At 35.0% G+C, this 14708-nt stretch overlaps 1 pseudogene; it reads right to left on the bottom strand.

The window, feature by feature from the left end:
• Positions 1-1320: 1320 nt before the first annotated feature.
• LOC133569663 (collagen alpha-1(XXI) chain-like) overlaps positions 1321-14708 on the bottom strand; it is a 75954-nt pseudogene continuing 62566 nt past the window's right edge.

Raw genomic sequence — 14708 nt, 5'->3', positions numbered from 1 at the left:
TTCTAGCCCTGAAGTAGCAAGAGAAAATGCATGAATAAAACGTTAATTATTGGTCAGTTTGCTGTAAGTTTCCCTGAAGAGGTTGTGCTACAATGGTTTCTGGGTGTTTGATCTGTTGTGTTACGGTTCGGATATTCACCCGAAATGTGTTTGTCATTCTTGTTTGGTGTGGGTTCACAGTGTGGCGCATATTTGTATGTGCTAAAGTTGTTTATACGGCCACCTTCAGTGTGACCTGTATGGCTGTTGACCAAGTATGCCTTGCATTCACTTGTGCGTGTGTGTGTGTGTAAAAGCCACAAATATTATGTGACACGCTGTTAGTATGGAGGAAAAGCGGACGTGCCAACAGGTTGTAGAGAACGCTAAAGGCAGTGCCTTAAATGCACGCCCTCAATGTAGTTGTCCAGGTGGAAATCGGTAGAAATTCGGGAGAATGGTTGCCCCGGGAGATTTTCAGAAGGGGCACTGAACTTCGGGAGTCTATCGGGAAAATTAGGAGGGTTGGCAAGTATGAGTATTAGCAGTGAATGCGGTGTTACAGCAGCACCGAACCTGTATAACACCGTCGGGCCAGAACTAATGCTAAATTGATATTGCCTCAAGGGCCAAATTAAATTACACGGCAGGCCAGATTTGGCCCGCAAGCCAGAGTTTGACACCCATGGTTTAAAGGGTTTTTAAAACCAGGTCCACTCCAGATAATGTGTTTTACCTTCTTTTTTTATCCAAGAAAATGCATTTTATTTATTTACCTTATTTTATTTTTTATTTTTATTTTTTTAAAAAGGATCTTATCTTCACCAGACCGGGTTGTTAATGATATTAAAATGGTTTAAAGGCTTTTTAAAACCAGGTCCAGTCCAGATAATGTCCATTACACCTTCATCCATGTACACTGAAAATTTAGGGAAACAGATTGAATATAATTTATAAACAAAATTACATTTTCAAATTCAGAATTCGTGTATAGTTGTGCTCTGTTTGACTTATTTCACTTGATCAAACCTTTCCTAAAATTCCACATTACAAAGTAAAAGTATGTATCATTCCTGCATGTATCGTATTAGGATAACTACTAAATGCATTGATCTCGACTGTGTAAACGCGATTTAAAAAATAAATACAAATCAAACAGTCATTACCAACCTTTTTAGAACATCTGACTGAATTTGGAAGCACTTGTCAATAAACTAATAAAAATATTGAAATACTTCACTCACCCTTTCATCATCCTGTCAACCAGAAGCAAAAGAGAAAACGAAAAGGAGGAGTAGGTTATTTTCAGGTTGTATACATTCATAGAACTTTTGCATACGTTCATAGGTTGACGGTTTTTACCACAGAGAAGATCTCACAGGCGGTCTCTTTCTCACTCTGATGAGGATCACAGTATAGTCGCAGTTTCTGAATTTCCATCTGAAAATGAAGGATGATGACTTGATGTTTACATTATTATTTTTTTTTTTTTTTTTTGCTGTGATCAACACTTAACATACCCAACATATGTTTTTATTTGTACTCACAGGCACAGTAACGTCTGTTCCTCGCCTTTTGGCCACCTGTGTCTTGCCGTTGATATAAATGGGCTCAGCTGGCTCCAGCAACACTTCCCGGATCTGTTGGTCATCTAGAAAGCTGGTGACCTGACTGGGCCTCACCAGGACTTTCAGCTGATGCCACATTCCATCATACAGCGCCTGAGGAATACACAATAAGGAATACATTCATATTTTTTTCACCAAAGTCAAACAATCATTTGGCAGCGGGCATGGAAACAGTAAATGTTGGTATCGATCTGATACAGTACCTACCAAATAAACACCCGGCCAGTAGTGCCGATACAGGCACTGACATTCTTTTGTATTTTTTTCCCCCCTTTAATTTCTTAAAAAGATTATTACCAAAAGAAGAACAAGATTTTAGGCAAACAAGAACAACACAGCGTTACCTTGCTTTTAATATGATTCAGTTTTACTCAAGATTTTTGCAGTAAGTTTCCCCTGCTTTTCATTTACCATCTTAATTATGGTACAAATAAGTAACTGGTCCATTTTACTGCGAATTATTCAGCAGAACCGAGGATCAATGCATTGTCGATTCAAATGTCTGTATTTTTTTATTGAGTATGCCTGCAGAATAATCCATCATGGGACCAAAGAAAGTTGCTAGTGCCAGCACTTTGATAAACAAAAAAGATGTGAAACATGATTGAATTCAAGAAAGAACTGGTAGCAAAGCAATGGAAATTATCTTTATGTGCTATAAAATGTGTTTTGTCTTTGTATGTGTGGCTGTCTAAAACTGAGTGAATGGATGTACATTATTTCTTATGATAAACATTTATTTTATTAATAAATGTAATTAATAATGTAAAATTTGCTTTTCATATGATTCAATTTTCCACCAGATTTTTGCAACAATGTTTTCCTGTGTCTAATTCAGGATGAACAAAGAATCCTTGAGTTGGTGATCTAAGTATCTGTAGTTTTTTTTATTTTTTTTATTTAGTGTGCCTGTAGAATAATCCATCATGGGACCAAAGAAAGTTGCGAGTGCCAGCACTTTGATAAACAAAAAAGATGAGAAACATGATTTATTTCAAGAAAGAACTGATAGCAAAGCAATGGAAATGATCTTTATGTGCTATAAAATGTGTTTTTTCTTTATATTTGTGGCTGTCTAAAACTGAGTGAATGGATTTACATTATTTCTTATGATAAACATTGATTTTATTAATGTAAAATTTGCTTTTCGTATGATTAAATTTTCCACCAGATTTTTGCAACAATGTTTTCTCCTGGTATTCCTACAAGTAACAAATTCGTTAGTTTTCCTACTTCTAATTCAGGATAAACAAAGAATCCTTGAGTTGGTGATCTAAGTTTCTGTAGTTTTTTTTTATCGAGTACAACTACAAAATATTCCACCAAGGGGCCAAAAAAAGTTGCGAGTGCCAGCACTTTGATAACAAAGCTAAGAATCACTCTTGAATTCAAGAAATAAACTCGTAGCTCTCCAGTTATAGCTGTCTTCTCCAACAAGAAGTTGAAAGTGATGTTAAATGGCAATTTATACATTTTGTTAATTATTTATATGTATTTCACATTGTTCTCTGCGTGTAAAAATACCATTATTTTTCTATAAAATATGTTTTGTGTTCATATAGAGCAGGAATGTCCAAAGTGTGGCCGAGGGGACATTTGCGGTTTTGCGTTTTTTAATCGGCCAGCGACACCTTCTATTGACAAAAGAAACACGCTTATGATTAAAAGAAAAAAACAAAAGGAAAAATGGATTTGGACAAATTTCCCCCCAAAATGTTACCTGAAAACTGAAAATGTCTGTTATATTCTACATACAGTATGTGCACATTTCTTGCAAGTTATGGTAATAGTTTATGTGCTAAAGCTCCGGTGTAATATTAATACTAATTTTAATAAATAAGAAGAATAATTGATTAAACTACACTGCATTAGTTTTTGTAACATTTTGGTGTAGCTTATGTATGGACCCTGGGATGCAGAGAGGGCAAGCGAGTGCAGAATAGACAGCCTTTTTATTAGGGAAACCCAGGTAACATAAAAACAAAGATGTACAACTGAGAAGTGCACAAATGGAAAACAGGTGCATGAAGCGCAAAGGTACAATGTTGAGGTACAGAGCAAAATGACCCGGTCCAGAAAAGAATAACTAATCAGGTCCAGGTGACGGAGCCAGCGCTCAGACCAGAGAAGTGGTAAAAAATGTAGGCAAACAGGAAGTGGAATGAAATACAAGAGCGCTGGACAGGAAATGATACAAAGTACAAGAAACTGTGAGCTCATGATAGGTTTTAAAATCTTGAATGTACAAAAAGAGTACGAAGTGGCCCCTAAAGCCTTCAAATTGTCTGTATACAGCCCTTGCTGGAAAAAAGTATGGACACCTGATTTAAAGGATGAAAAGTTACAAAAATAAATGATCGATTACTTAAATGTTCAATGGATTCGTTATTATTGGAAGAACATGCAGTTGTCAGTTATTTATGTATTGTAAAAGTAAAATTAATGTTTTAATTAATTATTTCTAGAAATAATTATTTGGTCATTTATGCTTCAATTAATTACCTCCACAAGGAAGTTTTTCTTTCTTTTTTCTTTTTTTTTTTTGAGAGGGGGGGTTGTCTTTTTGTTCGCTTGCAGCATTTTATGAATTCATATATATATATATATATATATATATATATATATATATTTGTATTTTTTTGGTTAGTTTTTTTGTTTTTTTGGGGGGGTTGTCTTTTTGTTCGCTTGCAGCATTTTATGTATCTATATCTATCTTTATATATATATATATATATATATATATATATATATATGTATATATATATATATATATATATATGTATGTATATATATATATATATATAGATATATATATATATATATATAGATATATATATGTATAAAAATTTAAGCTAAAGAAAAAAATATAATTAACTTGATCATATTTATTAGATGTATATATACACACGTATATATAGACACATTTACATGTATATATATATATATATATATATATATATATAAATATATATATATATATATACACACACGTACATACATACATATATATATTTGTATTTTTTTTGTTTGTTTTTTTGTTTTTTTGGGGGGGTTGTCTTTTTGTTCGCTTGCAGCATTTTATGTATCTATATCTATCTCTATATATATATATATATATATATATATATATATATATATATATATATATATATATATATATATATATATATATATATATATATATACATAATTTGATCATATTTATTAGATATATATATACACACGTATATATAGACACATTTACATGTATATATATATATATATAGAAATATATATATATATACACACAAACATACATACATACATATATATATATATATACTGTATATATACAGATATATATTCTATGTATATACATGTCTATGTATATACATGTATATATATATATATATATATGTATATGTATATTGTATATATACATGTATACATATACACATATATGTATGTACGTACATATATACATACTGGCTTCAGGATTCCCTAAAAATAACTATTTACTTTTGTAAAATAGCAAGTGACTTTGGTATGTTTTTAATGTTTTGTATTTTTTCCCCACTAACACTGTTCATTACTGAACATAAAACCTCATAAATGCACAGGAGACCTGCTCTGTATGAAAACGGTGATAATGTTGGTAGAATTGAAAAGCATTTCTCCTACCTGCATTTTTATATTTAATGTATTGACAGACACGTCCAGACACGTATTCTTAACTCCGATGTCGGTATTTTTTCAAAACAGTCTTGTCCGTTTTGCTTTCTTCAAGTCTTAAACCGAGAAAAGGACAAGAAAACAGAGCAGGTATTGTTCCCATCGTCTGAAAATGACAAATCACAGAGTCGCACCGTGCAGCACATCAAAATGAATCAAATCAAACAAACTTAATTGCAGTCTACATGTTCAATGCTGCACGCTCACGTGGAGGTGTGTACGTTCGGAAAAAAATAACCTGGCTGCCGTCTAACAGGATATGTTATTACCTCCAACTGCCGTGGAAACAGAAGCATGTGTTCCATCGGTCAGGAAGTTTCCAACAGCGGAATAAACTGTCGTGGTTTAGAAACATTTTCTTTGAGACTTCCTCTGGCATCTGTCACCTTTCATCCTCAATCACTCCCTGTGTGAATGCTATATTTTATTCTTTATTGGCTTTTTTATTCCACCCTGTATGTTGACGCTTGTTAGGGAATTTTGGACTAACAATTTTCCACATCTCCAAAATACGACCTTTTATGTCATATTTTCTTTGGGCTTAAGAGGTCTGCAACCTTTGGCAACTGATTAAAAACACTGCAATGTTTCAAACAATAAACTCATTCATAGCATTAAGGTGACTTCTTTTCAGTAACTGCAGGATTTCTCTGGCTTTTTTTGGTATTGCGGTGGCCCCAAATGCCTTAAAACAAGTAAGTTAGTTTTTTCCAAATCCTTGCATTGAGATTTTATGAATTGGTATTAATGTTTTGCAGGGGAACTGCACTTTTTTTTGGCCAGTTTGCCTATCGTTCATAATCATTATGAGAGACAAGAACACACGTCTTTTTATTTATTTTTTTATTAGGATTATAAAGATGATTAAAAAAAACGCTTGAAAGATGCAGCTATTGTAAAAATGACATTAACGTTTTATATATGGTGACAAACACGTTCAAAACAATACGTATTATGTTCAATATTTACCGTATTTTGATCATTTTAACCAATGCCGATATCTTCAGCGCATTGATTTTCTTTTCAATAGCAGTGCAATTTCGACTTCTGGCAACAAATGTGTTCCTACTTCTGGAAACAAAGGCGTATGTGTTTTCTAATCATGGCAGAATCAATAACAGACAATGAAAACTTCTATTTTTGGACAAATGAGGATTCACAACCTTATATTTTTGAAGCTGAAAATACTGAGGATGAACTACTGCTTCTAAAAGCGAGCACAAAGGAAGGGTGGAACGTTAAGAGCAGAAGGAAGCCGACAGAGTGAGGTAAAAATGACGACTCTGTAAATTTAAGTTAAAGTTAAAGTACCAATGATTGTCACACACACACTAGATGTGGTGAAATGTGTCCTCTGCATTTGACCCATCCCCTTGTTCACCCCCTGGGAGGTCAGGGGAGCAGTGAGCAGCAGCAAATGTGGAATTTGAAGCCATTCTATGTTGACATAAATGGAGTGCTTACTAGAGATGCACGGTTTTCGGTCTCCGCGGAGCCCGCGGATAAACCGCGGGTCGGGCGGGTGACATGACGAAAAAATTGATTTTAATTAGATTTGGGCGCTTGGCGGTTGAACCATTCGGAAATATTTGATATACATGGTTCAGGGATCGGCAACCTTTACCACTCAAAGAGCCAATTATGACCCGTGTCACATAGCGAAGAAGATAATAGGAGACACTAACTTTCTCTAGAATGACAGCCAGCAGTCACTATGATAAGAATTATTAGGGCGTACTATGAAGCCATTGCTTTTGACACCTTCAACAACATGTACGAACCGTTTACCAGTCCAGCATCATGTTGTGTGAGGCTTCCGCAGACACGCACACGACTGCAAGGGGGTGATCAAGGGTGATGGGTCAAATGCAGAAAATAATTTTGCCACACCTATTGTGTGTGTGACAATCATTGGTAATTTAACTTTAACCTGTCTCCCATTGAGGCACAATATGTAGCCTAAAATACCACAACGGAGACCCCGGACTGTTGAACAACTTAAGCTGTACATCAAGCAAGAATGGGAAAGAATTCCACCTGAAAAGCTCCAAAAATGGGTCTCCAGTTCCCATACGTTTACAGAGTGTTGTTAAAAGGAAAGGCCATGTAACACAGTGGTAAAAATGCCCCTGTGTCAACTTTTTTGCAATGTGTCGCCGCCATTGAATTCTAAGTTAATGATTACTTGCAAAAAAAAAATTACATTACGAACATTAAATATGTTGTCTTTGAAGTCTCTTCAATTGATTATAAGGATTTGCAAATCATTGTATTATTTTTTTTATTTCCGAATGACAAAACGTGCCAACTTCACTGGTTTTGTAATTCACAGGTTTAGTTGAATTTTTGTGAAGAAAGGCTCCTTTTTGATCTTCATCTTCTATGCGGGAAGCAGGTTCACCGTCACTGAGTGGATGTGCAGTCAAGTGACTCATTATACTATCAGTGACCTTTTCACTGCAATCGTGTTCTTATTCAAACTTGACCTTACCTGAAATCCCTGAAAGACGATTCTCTGCTCCTTATTGCTGATGCTCGTGGTGGTGAATGTGACACTTTTTTCCTTCCCGTTCAAAGTCACGGCAGCCTGGATCGCTTTCTTCTTGGATAGCACCCTCCACAGGTCAAAGTTCAATGTTGGAGCGATCCCCTTTAAACGGATGGTGGCCACAAACACATAGGATGGAGGAAGGCCCTCAGGGAAAATCTCACTAGTGAAAAGAGGTACACTATTAGAATACAGTCAAGTGGATAAAAAAAGAGCTGCAACTCACAATTATTTTGATAGTCGACTGCAGTAGTCAGATATGTTTTTTCGATTATTCAACGAGTCAAACAATTGTTTTGCATTGTTCTGCCGTACACATTTGAGTTTGATGGTGAGTCTGTGACATAATTTTAACTCAGTTTAAATACAAGTGTAACAAAATAAACAAATTACTGAAAAACAAATGTTTTTTACTTTATATCAGGGGTCACCAACCTTTTTGAAACCAAGAGCTACTTCTTGGGTACTGATTAATGCGAAGGGCTACCAGTTTGATACACACTTAAATAAATTGCCAGAAATAGCCAATTTGCTCAATTTACCTTTAATAAATAAATCCATATATATATTTTTTTTTTTAAAAAGGGTATTTCCGTCTGTCATTCCGTTGTGCATTTTTTTTTTTTTAAGGAAGTTTTTTTGTAGAGAATAAATGATGAAAAAACACTTAATTGAACGGTTTAAAAGAGGAGAAAACGGGAAAAAAATAAAAATAACATTTTGAAACATAGTTTATCTTCAATTTCGAACCTTTAAAATTCAAAACTCAACCGAAAAAAAGAAGAAAAAACTAGCTATTTCGAATCTTTTTGAAAAAAATAATTTATGGAACATAATTAGTAATTTTTCATTAGTAAGATTCATTTTCGAATTTTGATGACATATTTTAAATAGGTTAAAATCCAATCTGCATTTTGTTAGAATATATAACAAATTGGACCAAGCTATATTTCCAACAAAGACAAATCATTATTTATTCTAGATTTTCCAGAACAAAAAAATGTTAAGAAATTCAAAAGACTTTGAAATAAGATTTAAATTTGATTCTAAAGATTTTCTAGATTTGACAGAATATTTTTATTTTATTTTAATCATAATAAGTTTGAAGAAATATTTCACAAATATTCTTCGTCGAAAAAACAGAAGCTAAAATGAAGAATTAAATTAAAATGTATTTATCATTCTTTACAATAAAAATTAAAAAAAATACTTGAACATTGATTTTAATTTTCAGGAAAGAATAGGAAGGAATTTAAAAGGTAAAAAGGTATATGTATTTAAAAATCCTAAAATCATTTTTAAGGTTGTATTTTTTGTCTAAAATGGTCTTTCTGACAGTTATAAGAAAAGTAAAAAAAAAAAAATGAATTTATTTAAACAAGTGAAGACCAAGTCTTTAAAATATGTTCTTGTATTTTCAAATTCTATTTGAGTTTTGTCTCTCTTAGAATTAAAAATGTTGAGCATCCGAGACCAGCTTGCTAGTAAATAAATACAATTCAAAAAATAGAGGCAGCTCACTGGTAAGTGCTGCTATTTTTAGAACAGGCCAGCGGGTGACTCATTTGGGCACTACGTTAGTGACTCCTGCTTTATATCACAAAGTATGTAACCACTGGGGAAAAAATAAATCAACAAAGTGCATGTAAAAATGACATTCAGTGTAAAGAATGCTTTTATCCGATACCGTTGGGGTTATTTAGCTGTGATTATTTAACAAAAGCAATAGAAGTGTAAACATGAACCATCTTGAAGATCTATCAAGTAAACTTGTATTAAGCGACTTGCCAATGAAAACAAATGTTTGTCAATATCATTTTATAATCAACATTGTCAATTACATCGACTAATCGTTGCAGCCCTAGTAAAAAAAATAACATTTGTTGGGTTCATCAGGTCTATAATGGGACATGGATTTGGTACGGCGCCAAAGTGTACCGATTTTATGCACGGTACACATTAGGTCAGGCTTGGGAAATTATTTTGACTCGGGGGGCCAAATTTAGAAAAATAATGTGTCTGGGGGCCGGTGTATCTGATTTTTACCAACACTAATACAAAAACCTCACAATAATGTCTGATTGAAAGCTAAAAACGTTATGACAGAACACCTTAAAAAACGGAATGGAATTATTTATTTTTTTACTGAATGAGACACCCAGAGAATGTATGTAAAAATAAAGAATGTGGGGTTTACAATATCCACTATGAACGATAAAACACTGAATATTGATAACATATGAACATCACACTCCTTGGTGTCTTGTCTGAGCTGCCGTGACTTAGATCAGCATAGTAACTAATTAGATTACCATAGTAACTAATTGGATTACCATAGTAACTAGTATATCATGCAACAGCGCAGATTCCAACCATTGAAATAATTTTTATAGTTCAAGACTTACGGTCATTTGAAAACATCACTGCACTTCATTAAGGCAGCTACCGTTTCCATCTTAAAGATAAAAAAAAAAAACCTTTTGGAAATGTTCTGCAGGCCAGATTGAAAAGTTTAACGGGCCGCATGTGACCCGCGGGCCTTAATTTGTCCAGGTCTGCATGAGGTGAAAGACAGAAAAAGTGTGCTTTGCGTTACGAGTCTACTTTGCAAACAAATACAATACACACTTTGGCTTGCGGGCGTCACGACTTGCGATAGCCAGAGCTTGAAAGCCCTCTTCCATCGTTTGGGAAGACTTGGCCTTTCCAGTGAAAAACGTAGACAAGTACCGTATTTTTCGGACTATAAATCGCAGTTTTTTTCATAGTTTGGCCGGAGGTGCGACTTATACTCAGGAGCGACCTCGGTGTGAAATCATTAACACATTATCGTAAAGTATCAAATAATATTATTTAGCTCAATCACGTAAGAGATTAGAGAAGTGGTTCTTAACCTGGGTTCGATCGAACCCTAGGGGTTCGGTGAGTCGGGCTCAGGGGTTCGGCAGAGTCTCCGCCACGGAGGTAGAGACACATCCGACTTATGTAAATAAAAACTTCTCCCAATCAGCGTATTATGGATACCCCCAAACAATGTTCCCTCAAATTGTCCATCTGTTTTTCAGGTTTTTTGATTGATCGATTGAAACTTTTACTAGCAGATTGCAAAGGAAGAGAATATATCTGAAACAGTACAGTTTACACAGTACAGTACATGTTTCATACAATTGACCACTAAATGGTAACACCCGAATAAGTTTTTCAATTTGTTTAAGTCGAGGTCCAAGTGAATCAATTCATGGTAATGTGTGTAAGGTGTGTAATTTGTTGTGAGTTCATGCACTGTGTTGATTTTGTTCTTTGAACAAGGTGATGTTCATGCATGGTTAATTTTGTGCACAAGTAAAAAAAAAAAAACATGACTTTTTCTTAAATTTGAAAAAAATACCATTTTATTTTTCACTAAAGCGCATATGAAACTGGTGGGGTTCGGTACCTCCAACAAGGTTAAAGGGGAACATTATCACAATTTCAAAAGGGTTAAAAACAATAAAAATCAGTTCCCAGTGGCTTGTTTTATTTTTCGAAGTTTTTTTCAAAATTTTACACCTCCCGGACTATCCCTAAAAAAAAAGCTTTAAAGTTCTTGATTTTCGCTATTTGCGATGCGACTGTCCATTTCCCTGTGACGTCATACAGGGCTGCCAATACAAACAACATGGCAGTTACCACAGCAAGATATAGCGACATTAGCTCGGATTCAGACTCGGATTTCAGCGGTTTAAGCGATTCAACAGATTACGCATGTATTGAAACAGATAGTCGGAGTATGGAGGCAGATAGCGAAAACGAAATTGAAGAAGAAATTGAAGCTATTGAGCAAATAGCTATTGACGCTATTCGACCATAGCATGGGTGTAACTAATGAAGTGGCCCATAGCATGGCTGCCTTATTAGCATCGCCGGTGAAATGTGCGGACCAAACGATCAGGACTTTCGCATTTTGTGACACTGGAGCAACTTAAATCCATCGATTGGTAAGTGTTTGTTTCGCATTAAATGTGGGTATCTACTTTCAAATGTACATACAGCTAGCATAAATAGCATGTTAGCATCAATTAGCATAGCATGTTAGCATCGATTAGCTGGCAGTCATGCTGCGACCAAATATGTCTGATTAGCACATAAGTCAACAACATCAACAAAACTCACCTTTGTGATTTCGTTGACTTAATCGTTGCAAATGCATCTGCAGGTTATCCATACATCTCTATCCCATGTCTGTCTTAGCATCGCCAGTAAAATGTGCAGACACTCTGGCAAATTCAATGGGGGTCTGGCGGAAGATTTCTTGCCAGTGGGGCAACTTGAATCCCTCCCTGTTAGTGTTGTTACACCCTCCGACAACACACCGATGAGGCATGATGTCTCCAAGGTTCCAAAAAATAGTCGAAAAAACGGAAAATAACAGAGCTGAGACCCGGTGTTTGTAATGTGAAAATGAAAATAGCGGGTGTGTTACCTCGGTGACGTCACGTTCTGACGTCATCGCTAAAAGACCGATAAACAGAAAGGCGTTTAATTTGCCAAAATTCACCCGTTTAGAGTTCGGAAATCGGTTAAAAAAATACATGGTCTTTTTTCTGCGACATCAAGGTATATATTGACGCTTGCATAGGTTTGGTGATAATGTTCTCCTTTAAGAACCACTGGACTAGACGTATAAGATTTCATCGGATTTAGCGATTAGGAGTGACAGATTGATTGGTAAACTTATAGTATTTTCTATAAGATATAGTTATTTGAATGACTCTTACCATAATATGTTACGTTAACATACCAGGCACCTTCTCAGCTGGTTATTTATGCGTCATATAACGTACACTTATTCAGCCTATTCTTTATTTATTTTAAATTGCCTTTCAAATGTCTATTATTGGTGTTGGGTTTTATCAAATACATTTCCCCAAAAAATGCCACTTTTACTCCAGTGCGACTTATATATGTTTTTTTCCTTTTTTATTATGCATTTCCGGCAGGTGCGACTTATACTCCGGAGCGACTTATACTCCGAAAAATGCAGTAGTTGAAATTGTTTAATAGGGGCTACAAACTGGAATTTGTAATACTGTATTTCAACTTTACACTAAACTTTAAGACTTATAAAAGACCGTGACCTTTAAACCGAAGTATGTGATGAACCGTGATTATGGAGTAAGATCCCCCCTGAGTGTTCATGAGCCTTCAGTGAGATTAGCACACACGTTCACACATTACCTGGTTTTCTCAGTAATGTCAGAGGATGTGTTGAGAGCGAAGGCGGTCTCGGACACCAGGGAACCAGGAATTTTCTTTGCTTTTGTCTCAATGTTCATGCCCACCATTAGCTCGAAGCCTTTCTCATCTCGAGATGCCACAGGTATTCTTGTGGGACACACAGATTCTGGAAAGAATATTTTAATGAAGTTAGATAGTCAAAAATAGTAACAACACTTAGTAATGTGGCTATAATTAATTTTCCCTATACGGATACAAAAATATCATGGAACATGTCCACCAAGAGAAATAAGGTTGAGTTAAGAATTCATGTTCTTCAATAGATTCCACACAAACATAAATTATGTTAAATAGGTCTATTAAATCTTTATCCATCCATCCATCCATCCAACCATCCATCTTCTTCCGCTTAGCCGAGGTCGGGTCGCGGGGGCAACAGCCTAAGCAGGGAAACCCAGACTTCCCTCTCCCATTAGAAATCTAAAAAACAATGACCCCGTATAAGAGATGTCTCGATCCAATAGATCAGTGGTTTTCAACCTTTTTCAGTGATGTACCCCCTGTGAACATTTTTTTAATTCAAGTAACTCCCCTAATCAGGGCAAAGCATTTTTGGTTGAAAAAAAGAGATAAAGAAGTAAAATACATCACTATGTCATCAGTTTCTGATTTATTAAATGGTATAACAGTGCAAAATACGGCTCATTTGTCGTGGTCTTTCTTGAACTATTTTGAAAAAAAGAAATAAAAATAACTAAAAACTTGTTGAAAAATAAACAAGTGATTTAAATATAAATAAAGATTTCTACACATAGAAGTAATCATCAACTTAAAGTGCCCTCTTTGGGGATTGTAATAGAGATCCATCATGAACTTAATTCTAAACATTTTTTCACAGAAAATAAAATCTTTAACATCAATATTTATGGAACATGTCCACAAAAAATCTAGCTGTCAACACTGAATATTCTTTTCATAGTTTATGAACTTACATTCATATTTTGTTGAAGTATTATTCAATAAATATATTTATAAAGGATTTTTAAATTGTTGCTATTTTTACAATATTTTCAAAAAATCTCACGTACCCCTTGGCATACCTTCAAGTACCCCCAGGGGTACATGTACCCCCATTTGAGAACCACTGCAATCGATATAGGATATTAGACCGATATCAGCATATTTTACATACATATCAGTATGTAAAATATCCTTCATAAGCACATAAGGTTGGTCTTTTCTTGTATTTTATACCAGTCATTTACAAAACGTAGGCTATAGGCTACTAGGAGCTATCACCTACACAACAGCTAAGCACACAATAGCAAACAAGCTAGATATCACTAGTGTCAGGCTTGCCCCTGACAGTTTGTCTGTTTTAGTTTATTCCTCTGCATTTGTCGGTTTCCTGTGTTTAGTATTTCCTGTCTTTTAGTTCCTGTCAAGTGCTCTTAATTTGTTAGCTTCCTGTCTTGTTCCCTGAGTGCTGTGTTCCTTCTCAGTGTTTAGTATTTCCTGTCCTTAGTTCCTGTCTAGTGCTCTTATTTTGTCTTGTTCCCCTTCAGCTGCGGCTGATTGGCATCTGGCCACACCTGTTGCCAATCAGCCGGCTCCTATTTGTACCT

Source organism: Nerophis ophidion, linkage group LG15 (genome assembly GCF_033978795.1).
Source record: "Nerophis ophidion isolate RoL-2023_Sa linkage group LG15, RoL_Noph_v1.0, whole genome shotgun sequence".
In the NCBI taxonomy this organism is placed as follows: domain Eukaryota; kingdom Metazoa; phylum Chordata; class Actinopteri; order Syngnathiformes; family Syngnathidae; genus Nerophis; species Nerophis ophidion.
The sequence above is the reverse complement of the archived record's forward strand: the minus strand, read 5'-3'. Positions and strand labels throughout refer to the sequence as shown.